The 13,657-nt window shown below is 32.1% G+C and overlaps 1 long non-coding RNA gene across 1 annotated transcript; it reads right to left on the bottom strand.

Moving 5' to 3' along the window:
- Positions 1-2,097: 2,097 nt before the first annotated feature.
- Positions 2,098-12,465, bottom strand: LOC128041831 (uncharacterized). Its single transcript, XR_008196720.1, has 2 exons — positions 11,679-12,465; positions 2,098-3,329 (listed from the first exon to the last, which is right to left on the bottom strand). It is a non-coding gene; the product is annotated as an uncharacterized LOC128041831 (long non-coding RNA).
- Between the last annotated feature and the right edge of the window lie 1,192 nt (positions 12,466-13,657).

Here is a 13,657-nt window from a genome sequence, read left to right as displayed (position 1 = left end):
AAAAGGGAAAGAAAAAGAAAAGAAAAACAAATACCTCCAATTGACCAAAATTAGATGGGCCTCAAACGGGCCGAAGAAAGAACAAAAATTTAAAGGAAACAAATGGGCCTCCAATTAGGCTCGGACAAAAATAGGTGTCTATAGCTACCCCTTTGTTCGTGGCTTGCATAGCAAGGAATGTACAAAGACATAGACACCTAACCACTATCAAATCCCATTCAACATTGCAGTGTAAGGAATAACAGATTTTACAATTACCAAAATTGAAACAAATCAACACATGTTATGTTATCCATAACTAGAAAAATAGATATCAAACCATCAAAGCATGAAGAGTTGAACAAGATAAATTCAGACCTCACAACCAAATCTTTGAAATGGGAATGCAAAAGAAATGTAAATAGATTTCACACCTATGCCTTCATATACAATGCAATGAAAAGTAGATGGACCTTCACACCTGGGCCTCTAAATGCAATGAAAAGTAAATAGACCTTCACACTTGGGCCTCTAAATGCAATGAATGCTTTTCTTTCTTCATTTCTTGAATTTTTTTTTATAAAATGTCATGTTTCTGAGAATCATTTTTTTAGGTTGAAAAGATCAAATCCTTATCCACACACAATAGATCATGAAAATTAAATTTCATGGGATATCACCTTAACAAATTTCAAAATAATTTTATGACCCGTAATTTAAATTCTTAGATGATAATTCACTTAACAAACTTGGTATTATGGATTTCATAAATCCACCATTGTAACATAAATTTCTTGCATTGAGAGTCAACTCGTTAATTCTTGTGAAGCCAAATTTTCTTTTCCTGACTTTGGACTATTTCGACTGTGAACCGTATACCATGCTCTTTTGCAAAATTGCATTTTTAAAGTAGATATTCTTCATTGTAGCTCCTTTCTCTTTCTCTTTCTATTTTTTTCTCTCTTTTTTTTTGGTTTTTTTTATTTTTTTATTTAGGCAAAATATTCTTTCTATAGACTCTTACATTTTCCAAGAAATTTAATTCCCTTATTTAAACTGGCCATGAGCAATCAAAGATGGACTTGTTCCAAGATTATAGTGTCAGCTCAATTTTGGGTGCCAAAGAAATGGCTAAAATAGGCTCAAATAGATGACTTCAGGGCTCGTATCGAAGGATCAATTTCATCTAAAAATCTTCATTATCCTCCAGGGCATCTCATATCTTTTTTTATAGAAATCTCTCTAGACTGCTCATTTCTGAGTTTTCATCCTAGATTTCATCTTCTTTTTATGCTCTTGAAGACGTCACAATTTCCCAAGGATTAACTTCTTGATTTGAACAAATATATTCGGTCAAAATGGTCTTTTAAGGGTTGTAACATGGCCTAAGGGTTAAGGGTGAATCAGAGAAAGGTTTTCCAGGCTAAAATATATATATTATGTGAAATAGTATAAAGACCATGATGAGTTATTTTAAATTTTTGATTGCTCCTTCCATCTCCCAATCACTTTTTTTCATTCTTACTCCTATTTCTTTTTTTTTCTTATTCACCTTCCCTATTTCTTATTTTTTTGTTTTTTGGAAATGAGATTAAGAATTTAGAATTTTGCTTTCATTCTTCATGATCTTTCTTGTTAATCTATAATGTTCAATGGATGACTTTAATTAGGGTTCATAAAGAAAATACATAAGGCTCAAAATGGTGTAGCAAGGGATATGATTTTCTCCAAGTGACGGGAAGAACAAAAGGATGCCATTTATCATTTCAAAATATGTTTAATCTCATCACAAAAGTCCTTGGGAATGCGCCCATCTTTTCAATTTGAATTGCGCACAATTTTATGTTTGCTTCACAATGTTGTAAAATCATCGATCCATACTCAAAACCTCACAATTTGTCTTCCAACGTGGAGGGTAATCCCTCAGTAAGGGTCAATTTTGAACAAACAAGATGGCCCAAAGAGGTTAACAGAGGATGACATTTTTTTCAAGTGAAGGATATTTCAAAAATGCCATTTGTCACTTTGAATATGACCAACTTATTAGTAATTAACCTTAAGGAGAATAAGATTCTAAAAAAAATAGAAAAAGACGATATTACTTAATGTGAATAACTCTTTAAGAACAATCAACCTTAGTTTTTAAGCAAACTATTTTTTCATTGCATCAAAATTTACAAGGTTCAACATCTTGTCTCTATCCATTTCAACGAGAATTAACGATCCACCAGAGAATGCTTTCTTTACCACATACGGTTCCTTCCATTTTGGTGTCCATTTTCCTCAATGATCATGAACATATGGCATAATCTTCTTCAATACTAGAACCCCTTCTCTGAACTGCCTTGGTCGCACTTTCTTGTTATGGGCCCTCATCATTCTTTGCCGATACAATTAGTCATGACATAAAGCTTCTAATCTATTTTCCTCAATTAAATTCAACTGTTCATATCTCTCTTGCACCCATTCAGCCTCCTCTAGTCGCACCTCCTTCAACACTCGTAGAGATGGGATTTGCACCTCGATAGGTAAAATGACCTCCATGCCATACACTAATGAAAATGAAATAGCTCTAGACGAAGTCCACACTGATGTACGGTATGCATGGAAAGCAAAAGAGAGTTTCTCATGCCAATCCCTATACGTTTCTGTTGTCTTGGAAATGATCTTGATATTCTTGTTTGCGGCCTCGACTGCCCCATTCATTTTTGGACGCTATGGCTCAGAATTGTGATGCTTGATCTTAAATTGTGTGTAGACCTCTTCTATTAAGGCGTTGTTCAAGTTCTTGGCATTGTCTGACATAATTCTTTCTGTAAAACGTATCGATAAATAACCTCTTTTTTCAGAAATTTGTAGATCACTGATCGAGTTACATTGGCATATGAAGAGACTTTGACCCATTTGGTGAGATAATCAATCACTACAAAGATGATACGATACCCGTTTGATGTTTTCGGTGTGATAGGACCAATAACATCAATGCCCCACATTGAGAACGACCGAGGAGGCACCAAGACATGAAGATTAGTAGGAGGAGCATTAATATTATCTGCATAAATCTGGCATTTATGACATTTTTTTAGCATAATTTAAACAATTTCGTTCTAACAAAACCAAAAGTATCCAACCATCATGATTTGCCTTGCCATCTTATGTCCGTTACTATGTGCTCCACATTCTTCATCATGGATTTCCTTCATTATCTGATTCGTCTCTTTTGTGTGGACACATCTCAACAGAGTTTTGTCACGCCCTCTTTTGTACAAAAAATCACCGTCCAAGAAGAAACTCATAGTCAGTCTCCTAATTATCCGTTTATCATTTTCTGAAGTAGAATCCGAGTATTGCTGGTATTACAAATATCGTGGTAAGCTTATGAGAGAAAATAAAGTTTCATAGCATATGCGTGTGGTATATTTGGCATGAAATGATGTCATGAGTGGCTCATGAATTAACTCATGTTGGTAAGTTGATGCATAATCATAGTATTCAAATATATACATATTTGTAATATTTTGCTATGTGATTCAGAAAAAGAATAAATAGCATACTGAAAATTCGGCCATGGTGCTAGTTTATGTTAAATGAGTGTTTTATGGCATATCTTAAGTAATGGAATGTTATGAATTTTGAAATTAATTTGATAGTCAAATAAATGACAAATGAATTGATTGCGTATTCGTAATTTTGACATATGCTTGGTATATGAAACGTAATAATATATGCTTGAATAAACTTTAAGTATTCGAATGACATGGATTTGATGGTGATAAGATTTGAATATTGAATTCATGAAGCACATGTGATGTATTATTGTTGTGTGATAGCTTGGTTCGAGAAATTGGTTAGGTAAATGGTAAGTGAAAGCATTTATGGATATAGAAGAAAATTTGGAGTCAATATGAAATTTAGCTCCATTAAATGATTTCATCAATTAAACATTGTGTATACCAGAATGTGTTAGTGAATTACATATTCGTAAATTGACATTCAAAGTTCGGTTAGTGATATATGAAAATAGCATGAAAAGATTTATGATTGTGATTAATATTGATTCTGACTTAAAGTGGAGTCTTCAATATTGGATTGATTTAACGGATATATTGAGTATATGAATGGGTATGTATTGGGCCTCGTAAACCCTAATTAGCGACTCGAAAATTATAATTTGAAAGTTTTTAATTTGGATGAAATTTTATAACTTGGTTTAATATGTTTATAAGTGTATTTATTCTGGTAATGGCTCATACCCTATTCGAGCATAGAATACGGGTAAGGGGTGCTACAATGTGACATCACCAGATTCGGCCCTAATATTTAGGCCGGGTTTAGGGTGTTACATTTAGTGGTATCAGAGCTATGGTTGAGTCGGTTCTCGAACTAACATAGCATATGTGAGTTTAGCTATATATGTCATATTATTACTCGTGATAGTGTAATGCCTTCTGGCTCTAAGGAAATTGTTCTGTTAAGACAGAGATAACTTCTAACCATGTTGCTTTCAATAATGCTGAAAATTTATATTGAGGTAATTGAAATGTGTTTATGAAGAAACGAAATTTAGAAAGGGATAAATAATGAAAGCATGAACTTAAAATTATATGATTGACTTTTTCCTCAAGTAAATTTGATTAAAGTTAATGAGTTCAATCAAAATATCTGTTTCCACTAATACGGTTGAAGGATATTTGGTTTGCATGGTAAAAGAATGTTGAAAGATTGTATGTTTGAGTTGTATCCTCAGCATGAAGAAAATAGTATCTTGATATGTGAGTGTTTGATAGTTGAAATCAATACAGTTGTTTTATTAAAGTGAATTGAATTATCGAGATGCGATTTGAGTTATATGTAACTAAGCATGTCCTTAGCTAAGAGAATAAATTCAGTGCACTTATGAGTATGAAGATAGATAGTCGAAATGAAAAAAAAATTCTATATTTCAGAAAGTATGAAAAGAGATGATCATAAGTTAAAAAAAGCTTATATTGTGATAAGCTCATCCAAATATGTTGGTGATTATATGATGCTATATACTCAACATATTTGATTAAGTGAATATGGTGCGAATTTACTTAAATAGATGGAATGTGTGTTTATGTATATCTGTTAGAATAAGTGAAATCAGTACGTGCATATGGTAGAATTTTATTTTTAATTGTTAAGTTAAAGATAATAAGATATTTTGTTTTATGTCTTTACTATTAAACCATGAATATTATAATAGTATGAAAATTGAATTGGAAGCTTAAATTGAGTAGAACGCAAGAATGAGTACTTTCGTTCAGTGATATGTGATGAATTAACGAAAAGGACCATGGTTGGACCATGGCAACATGTGATATGTGATTTCCGTATAAGACCATATCTGGGATATGACATCGGTGTGATATGTGCTACTGTGTAAGACCATAGCTGGGATATGGCATCAATATGTAAATATGTGTAAGACCATAGTTGGACTATGGCATAAAGAAAATAAAGTACTCAATTCTGTAAGACGTTCTCTAATTGAATAAATGTCGGTAAGTAAAATAGAAGCTAAGTATCAAAATTAAAATAGATATTAGTATTGAGCTCGAGTAAGTAAATTCATTGTGTGAAATTGTGGGTGACAGAAAATATTCATAATAAATAGATGTGTTAATTTGTTTGGAATGAACTACGTGGTTATGATGCTATTACATTGATGATGAATGCAAAGTCATATATATATGTGTATCTATGAGAGTAAGTTAAAAGCTTTATGTCCTCACCATCACCCCCTCATCAGTATTGTTTTATGACGAAAATTATCTTGATGAGACAAATATGTTTTTCAACTGAATTAATTCTGACAGTATAGAAGTAAACACTTAAATGTTTGAGTGAAAATGTATTGATTTTGAGTTAAAACTCATAAAGGCATGGACCAAAGAGTATAACATTTTGTTATTGATAAATGTTATAATTATATGAGTACATGAGTTGTGATATTTGGATTATGATGCTATATAGAAATTTCGATTGTGAATTAGTGATTTAAGTTGGCATATGAATTATGTGTTGAGAACAAAAGTGATTAAAAGAAAATGTTTATTAAATGGTTTGAGAATGTGAAATTAGTAATGAATTGGCTATTTGTGATAGTATGTGTTATGCGCATTTATGTGTAAGATAAATTTGAGGCTTTACTACACTCACCCCCCATATCAGTAAAATGTTACAATGAAATTTGTAAGATGTTGGTTGAATAAGCTTACGAGTGTAGTGTTACAAAAGTTTGTTTACGGAAGATTAATAATGTGGTCGGAAAAGTGAATGAATTAGCAAATGAAGACAATATAAAAAGAGAGATATTGGATAGTTCTGAAAACTACTCAAATTATGCAAAGTTACAGTCACAAAAGAAGTTAAATCCGATTAAATGATTTATTCAGGTATTTTATTTAAAGAAAGAATTAATCGAAAGTTTTTCTGGATCGATTTCTGTTAGTAAAGAGATAATGTGAAAATTCTGATGACAGAATTAGACAATTGAGTAATGTTTGTATTGTATTAATAACTGAGAACAGTAGCTATAATGGGGTAATTAATATGATTCTTTTTAGACATTCTCTGTGTACAAATTATCCTCAGAAGTATATGTGATTGTTTTGTTTCAAAAAGAATTCTTATCGTATGAGAACATTAGTTAAACATATTAATAGATGAAAGAATTATTGGTTTGTTTGGGTTATATTCGACATTGCCATTTTTTTTTGGTATTTATTCCCTTGTGTGAATATGAAAATCGACGGTAAAGTCTGAGTGAGGCTAATATTTTGTTTTTACTGGTTATTGTTCTATTGAATATACGTGAAGATCATATTGCTTCTGTTACTTTGGATTCCATTAATTATGAGTGACATTGATCTTTCTAGACATTTTCTTTTATCATAGGAATGGATATCATTCTATATGGATTGTAATTTTTCGATACTTTATATAGCTTCAGATGCTGAAATATCGCTATCCTGATTTTCTTATGAATTTATGTGATTATCTATAAAAGATATGAAAGTCCAAAATCATGTGTAAATTTGAAATGTAATGTGTGGAAGCAAATCATTAATCTATTATCTGGTAAGATTTTCGAGAACGAAAATTCCTAAATGGGGGAGAGTTGTAACAACCCAAATTTTGGGCTAGTCAGAATAGTAGTTTCGGGACCACAAGTTCGACGAGAAAAAAATTATCTTCATTATATTTTTATGGTCTAAGATTTCACAAAATGATTTCGTGAAAATTTCGTTCGAAAATTTTGACGTTTGGGCACTTAATTTAGTCAAAAGGACTAAATTGTAAAAGTGTAAATGTTGAATTTTACATGTTAGAAGTGTCCAATTGTTATGAAATTTTAAATTGGAGGTCCTTAAATGGTAATTAGACTATTTATTAACTTGTTGGACAAAAATGGACAAGAGATAAGTAAAAAAGAAAATTTTTAAGTTGGAGGCATTTTGGTAATTTAGTAATTAAAAGAATTAATAAGGCTAAAATAGCCAAAAATTGGTCCATCTTCGGAATCAGAAAGGGGGAAATCATATTTAGGGTTTTCAAGCTTCCAAGCTCCATATTAACTTGATTTAACTTATTCTAACAATAATTTAACATATGGTTTATATTTGAAAAACTACCCATAGGTGAAATGTATTTATTTTGATGTTTTATGGTAGAATAAGAAGCTAGAAATTATGTTAAACAACTTTTACTAAGCGATTTTAAGTGAAAACAAGTAAAACGACATAATCGGTAAAAATACCTAATGTTCATAAGTGTTAGAGTGGGAATTTGATGTTGCCAAAGAATGGAAAAATGTTCAGTATGTTATAAAACATAAGAATAAGGGATGAAGTTTAATTTCCGAACTTTGGGGCAAAAGTGTAAATATGCAAAAGTTTACGGACAAAATTATAATTTTGCTAAAGTTTGAGTCAAGGACTGTTTTGATAAATGTGAGTGTTAAATAAGTTAAACGTGTCATTATAAGTCAAGAAAGACAAAGAATTGATTTTGATTAGTGAAAAAGAAAAGTGAGAAAAAGAGAGAAATTCCGAGTTGAACCTTCGGAATAAACAATGATACAAATAAAGTGACAGAAATGATCACATGTGTGGCACAAACTGTGAGTAGGCCACTATGTGAAAGTGAAAGTGATGGTCACGTGTGTAGTACTATGTGCAGGCTACTACGTGTACCAAAATGATAGGTCGCATGTGTAGTATTATGTGCAGGCTACTATGCGTACCGGATAACTTCGATCACGTGTGTAGTACTATGTGCAGGCTACTACGTGTATCAGATAGTGATGGTCACATGTGTAGTACTATGTGTAGGATACTATGTGAACCGGTATCATTAATTATAAGGTGGTTGCTATGTGCTGATCCCACCAGATATCATTGATTACAAAGGGTGGTTGCTGTGTGCTGAATCCACCGTATATCTGTTATTATCCTGAAGTGTTCATCGAGAAATTGACTAAGTGAAAATACATGAGATCATGTAACGATTAAATGTGATTGAATGAAGAATATATGTGTGGAATTGAATTGAATAATGATTGAAAGTGAAAAAGTGAAATTATGAAAAAGTAAAATTAGCAACAAAACAGTTTTGGACTGTAACAATAGTGTGAATTTGAAAAGTCACCAAAAATGGTGGAAGTTGAATTAGAGAGTTAATAAGATATGAAATTAAAGCTTAATGAGTCTATTGTTACATAAAAGAAACAGAGAAAGCAAAAGAGTTATATATTTTGAGATATTTGAATTTTAGTGAGGCAGGTCCGATTGATTTCGGAATCCCCTGTTCTGACTTTGGAAAATAATTAAAAATTGTACAAAAATAATTATGAGTTATAATTTATATTCTTAAAATCCTTAATGAGTTTCTTTTTAAAGGAAATAAACGAAAATATCATCTAAATTCTGTACAATGAGATAATTCATTTTTAGTGAAGAGAGGTCAGAGATGTTGAGCAGTGAAACAGGGGTGACTTTAAAGAATAAACTGTACTAATTGGCTAAGCCAAAATTTCAGAAAATTTTGTGGTAAGAATATGCGAGTCTAGTTTCAGGAAAATTAATAGAACTTAATTTGGAGCTCTGTAGCTCCGGATAAAAATAATTTAGTCACTGTAACTCGACTAGACAACTTTGAATTTAAATATAAGTGAATAGTGAAATTATGTATAATGCTATTTAAGCATGTTATATACATAAAGGATGCGGGATGGAGAGGAGGAGGAGGACAATAAAGTATATGAATGAATTGGGTATAATTGGTTAAATGTCTGATAATAATCGATAAATGTTGAAATAGGAGTGATGCTTATATTGGTGCATTACTGGTCATGGTAAGCTCATGAGAGAAAATAAAGTTTCATAGCATATGCGTGTGGTATATTTGGCATGAAATGATGTCATGAGTGGCTCATGAATTAACTCATGTTGGTAAGTTGATGCATAATTATAGTATTCAAATATATACATATTTGTAATATTTTGCTATGTGATTCGGAAAAAGAGGAATAAATAACATACTGAAAATTAGACCATGGTGCTAATTTATGTTAAAGGAGTGTTTTATGGCATATCTTAAGTAATTGAATGTTATGAATTTTGAGATTAATTTGCTAGTCAAATAAATGACAAATGAATTGATTGCGTATTCGTAATTTTGACATATGCTTGGTATATGAAACGTAATAATATATGCTTGAATAAACTTTAAGTATTCGAATGACATGGATTTGATGGTGATAAGATTCGAATATTGAATTCATGAAGCACATGTGATTTATTATTGTTGTGTGATAGCTTGGTTCGAGAAATTGGTTAGGTAAATAGTAAGTGAAAGCATTTATGGATATAGAAGAAAATTTGGAGTCAATATGAAATTTAGCTCAATTAAATGATTTCATCAATTAAACATTGTGTATACCAGAATGTGTTAGTGAATTACATATTCGTAAATTGACATTCAAAGTTCGGTTAGTGATATATGAAAATAACATGAAAAGATTTATGAGATTGTGATTAATATTGATTCTGACTTAAAGTGGATTCTTCAATATCAGATTGATTTAACGGATATATTGAGCATATGAATGGGTATGTATTGGGCCTCGTAAACCCTAATTAGCGACTCGAAGATTATAATTTGAAAGTTTTTAATTTGGATGAAATTTTATAACTCGGTTTAATATGTTTATAAGTGTATTTATTCTGGTAATGGCTCGTACCCTATTCCAGCATAGAATACGGGTAAGGGGTGTTACAATGTGACATCACCAGATTCGGCCCTAATGTTTAGGCCGGGTTTGGAATGTTACACAGAGAGTGTGCTGCAAAAAACGGGATACTTTTTATAAATTTAAAAAGTAAGGGGGTGGGAATAAATTATCTGTTCTGGCACCTATAAATAGGAGAAATCTATTTATTCTTTTATTTTTAACATTATTTAAAAAACAATTCTTCCTCTTCCTCTTTCTCTTTTTATGTTGGTCGTGTATCTACCATCGGATAGTCCGATGGCTCTCCGGCCTCCGGTGGTGGAGCCGCCGTATATGGTGATCGAAATTTTAATTTTTTTTTTATAAAATCAATGTTTTCTTTAAAAAAATCACTACTTTTCTTAAAAATCAAAGCTTTATTTCGAAATAGTTCAAAAATATCAAAACTTTGTTTTAAAAATTTTAAACTTTTCCTTTAAAATGACTAAAAACATATTTTTATTTTAAAATCTAACATTTCTCTTTTTTTTAAAAAATCACTGTTTTCTTAAAAATCAAAACTTTATTTCAAAATAGTTGAAAAGATCAAAACTTTGTTTTAAAAATTTAAAATTTTCCTTTAATATGACTAAAATCATATTTTTATTTAAAAAAAAATCTAAACTTTCACTTTTTAAAAAAAAATCAAAATTTTTCCTAAGATCAAGCCTTTAAAAAAACCTTTATTTTAGAAAAGGGAAGGAAAAAAAAAGGATTTTTGGGGCTCCTAGGGGCTGAGGATCAACGGTCCGGTGATGTCCCATTCATCAGAGCCTAAAACCTGATCCATCATGACATGTCTATGGCAAAAAGAAAAGAAAAAGAAATAGAATGCTTTTTGTTGTTGTTTTTTCTTTTACCTTTTAAAAAAAAGAATATGAAAAGCCTTCTCCCTTTGTTTTCTTTCATTTCATATATATATTGTGCTTCAATCTTGTTTATTTGTAAAAGAAGATAAAAAAAATATTTAATAATAATAGTAGTAATAATAATAATTTGGGCCCTTAATAGGCCCAAAAGAGAAAGAAAAAGAAAAGAAAAAAAATACCTCTAATTGATCAAAATCGGGTGGGCTTTAAACAGGCCCAAAAGAAAACAAAAATTTAAAAGGAACAAATGGGCCTCTTATTGGGCTCGTACAAAAATAGGTGTCTACATGGTATGTCAGGAATAAACTATATCACGAAGGGATTAGGGAGAAAGTGTAGGATGTATTAGGTTTTATCAAGGCGTACGCGAAACACTGTCAGAAATTAGGACTAATAGAGGAGAAACCGTTTGGGAACCCCCTGAAGATGAACAGGTCAAGATAAACATTGATACTTCTTTCCAGTTGCAACATAGAGTATCAGGTGTAATAATCAGGAATAACGAAGGGTTAGTAATGGGGTCATGTGTTTACCTGTGGGAGAGGATTCGCGACCAGACCACTGCAGAAGCTAAAGCATGTTTACAATCGGTAATATTTGCAGAAGATCTGGGATTCAAAAGAGCCTGCGTTGAGGGAGATGCATTAACAGTGATAAAAAAGCTGAGAATGGAAGGAAATGATAGATCGTACATAGGTAACATAATCAATGAAATTAAGGACATGTTATCCAGATTCGAAACCTTAACTTTTAGGCATGTTCCTCGAACGGCAAATGAAGCGGAGCATGGATTGGTAGTGTGGAGACGATGATCTGACTCTCTGATTTATTGGGTGGAAGAAGTCCCTCCAGAAATTGAGTGCCTTACAACAGTAGACAAAAATAAATGCCATAGAAGTTAAGGAGTAATTGTGTTGCTGAGACCGGAGGAACTGGTAGGGGAGTGGACCTCCGAGGAAGCTTAGAGTTTTGAGAGGCTGGTATAAGACAAAAACGAAAGGAAGAGAAAATCTTGAAGGCAACCAGTCATCGAAGTTGGCCTCGATGCAGGGAAGGGGAAGAGTTATCACTGGGAAAGTTTAAAGGTTTAGGTGGATAGTTTAGGAATTTTGTCTGTTTGAACATTTCTTTTTCTTTTACTTGTTAATTTTGAAGCACATTTAGGTGGGTTTAGGCTTTTAATCTCCCATAAGGCACTGCCCAAATCAGTGGTGGCAATTGTGAGTTGTTAAGGGGTGTAGGGTTTAGGTATTGTAATTTCCTTAATCTTTTCCAGCATTTAATGCATCAGGCATTTATATTTTCAGAAAAAAAAAAAAACACAACATACCTATTACTTCCTTTCTTCCCATCACAAAATCTCTAAAACCCTAAACTATCAAACTCTTTATTTTTTCAACACAAGGGGCCATCTAATGGGGGCTTATATATATGCTTTAAGGGAAAATAAAAATGGGGAAATGGGCAGCTGTTTTGGGATGAGAAGCGGAAACATCCTGTGACCGTCCGGTCACACTCGCCGTAGGTGGTCAGACTGCCAGACAATAGTGCCACCTGACAAGAGCCCTCCTCCCCTTAGGTCTCGCCTGACAAAAGCCCTCCTCTCCTTAGGTGTGCCTGGATTTTTTTTTCAGCCTGTATACTAGTGCCACCGTATGCCTACCCTCCACCATTAAAATATGTTTTTTTAATCTAATTATGACCTAATAACAGGCGGCTGTTGGTGGGGAAAAAATGGTGATGTTGTCACCCCTCCAAGCACCACCTCTCGGTACTTTTCATTTCACCCCATTTTGATAAATAATGTCATGAGTTACTATTTTGGTATTTAATTAATTTTTTCATATTACCAAGAAAAAAAATGTGTGCCAATTTTTTTTATTTTTTTACAATAAAAGCAAATTCTACCAAAACCAACGTTCATTTTTTCTTTTTTTAACATCAGACCACCATGAGTTGTATTGAGGAACCGTCAAATCCCAAAAGTTTTTGCTTCTTTTATACAACTTATAATATTAATTGCCATGCAACAAGGAATTTTCCAATTAACCATCATCTTGTGTGGGAGTCGATGATGATTCTCAGGTCAGCTTCTTGCAAAACCCCGTGAAGAGGATTGCATTGTTATGCTGTCCATCTAATTGTTTCATGGTATGAATTCTTTATCTTTTCAACCCTATGCATGGAAATTTTTTTTTTGGTGGATTGGTTTTATTAGAAAACATGATTCAAAAACTAAAAATTGATCATTTTTTTTCTCGAAAAATATATTTACCCTTATGAAACGAGAGTTTTTAATCATACCACGTTTAAAACGAGTAATTCGAGAAGACGACTTCCACAAACAACGACGTCAAATAAATCAAAACATATCTTATTGAAAGAAACATAATTGATAGTATTTTATATAAAGTATAATATCTCATATGGTAATTAGGAGGATAGTGTGAATGGAAGGTCATTTAAGACAGCAAAAGCTGACCCCCCAGGGCATCAAATAATTATTATACTC

The sequence above is a fragment of the Gossypium raimondii genome, chromosome 6 (assembly GCF_025698545.1).
Source record: "Gossypium raimondii isolate GPD5lz chromosome 6, ASM2569854v1, whole genome shotgun sequence".
In the NCBI taxonomy this organism is placed as follows: Eukaryota; Viridiplantae; Streptophyta; class Magnoliopsida; order Malvales; family Malvaceae; genus Gossypium; species Gossypium raimondii.
This window is presented reverse-complemented; position numbering and strand designations above follow the sequence as displayed.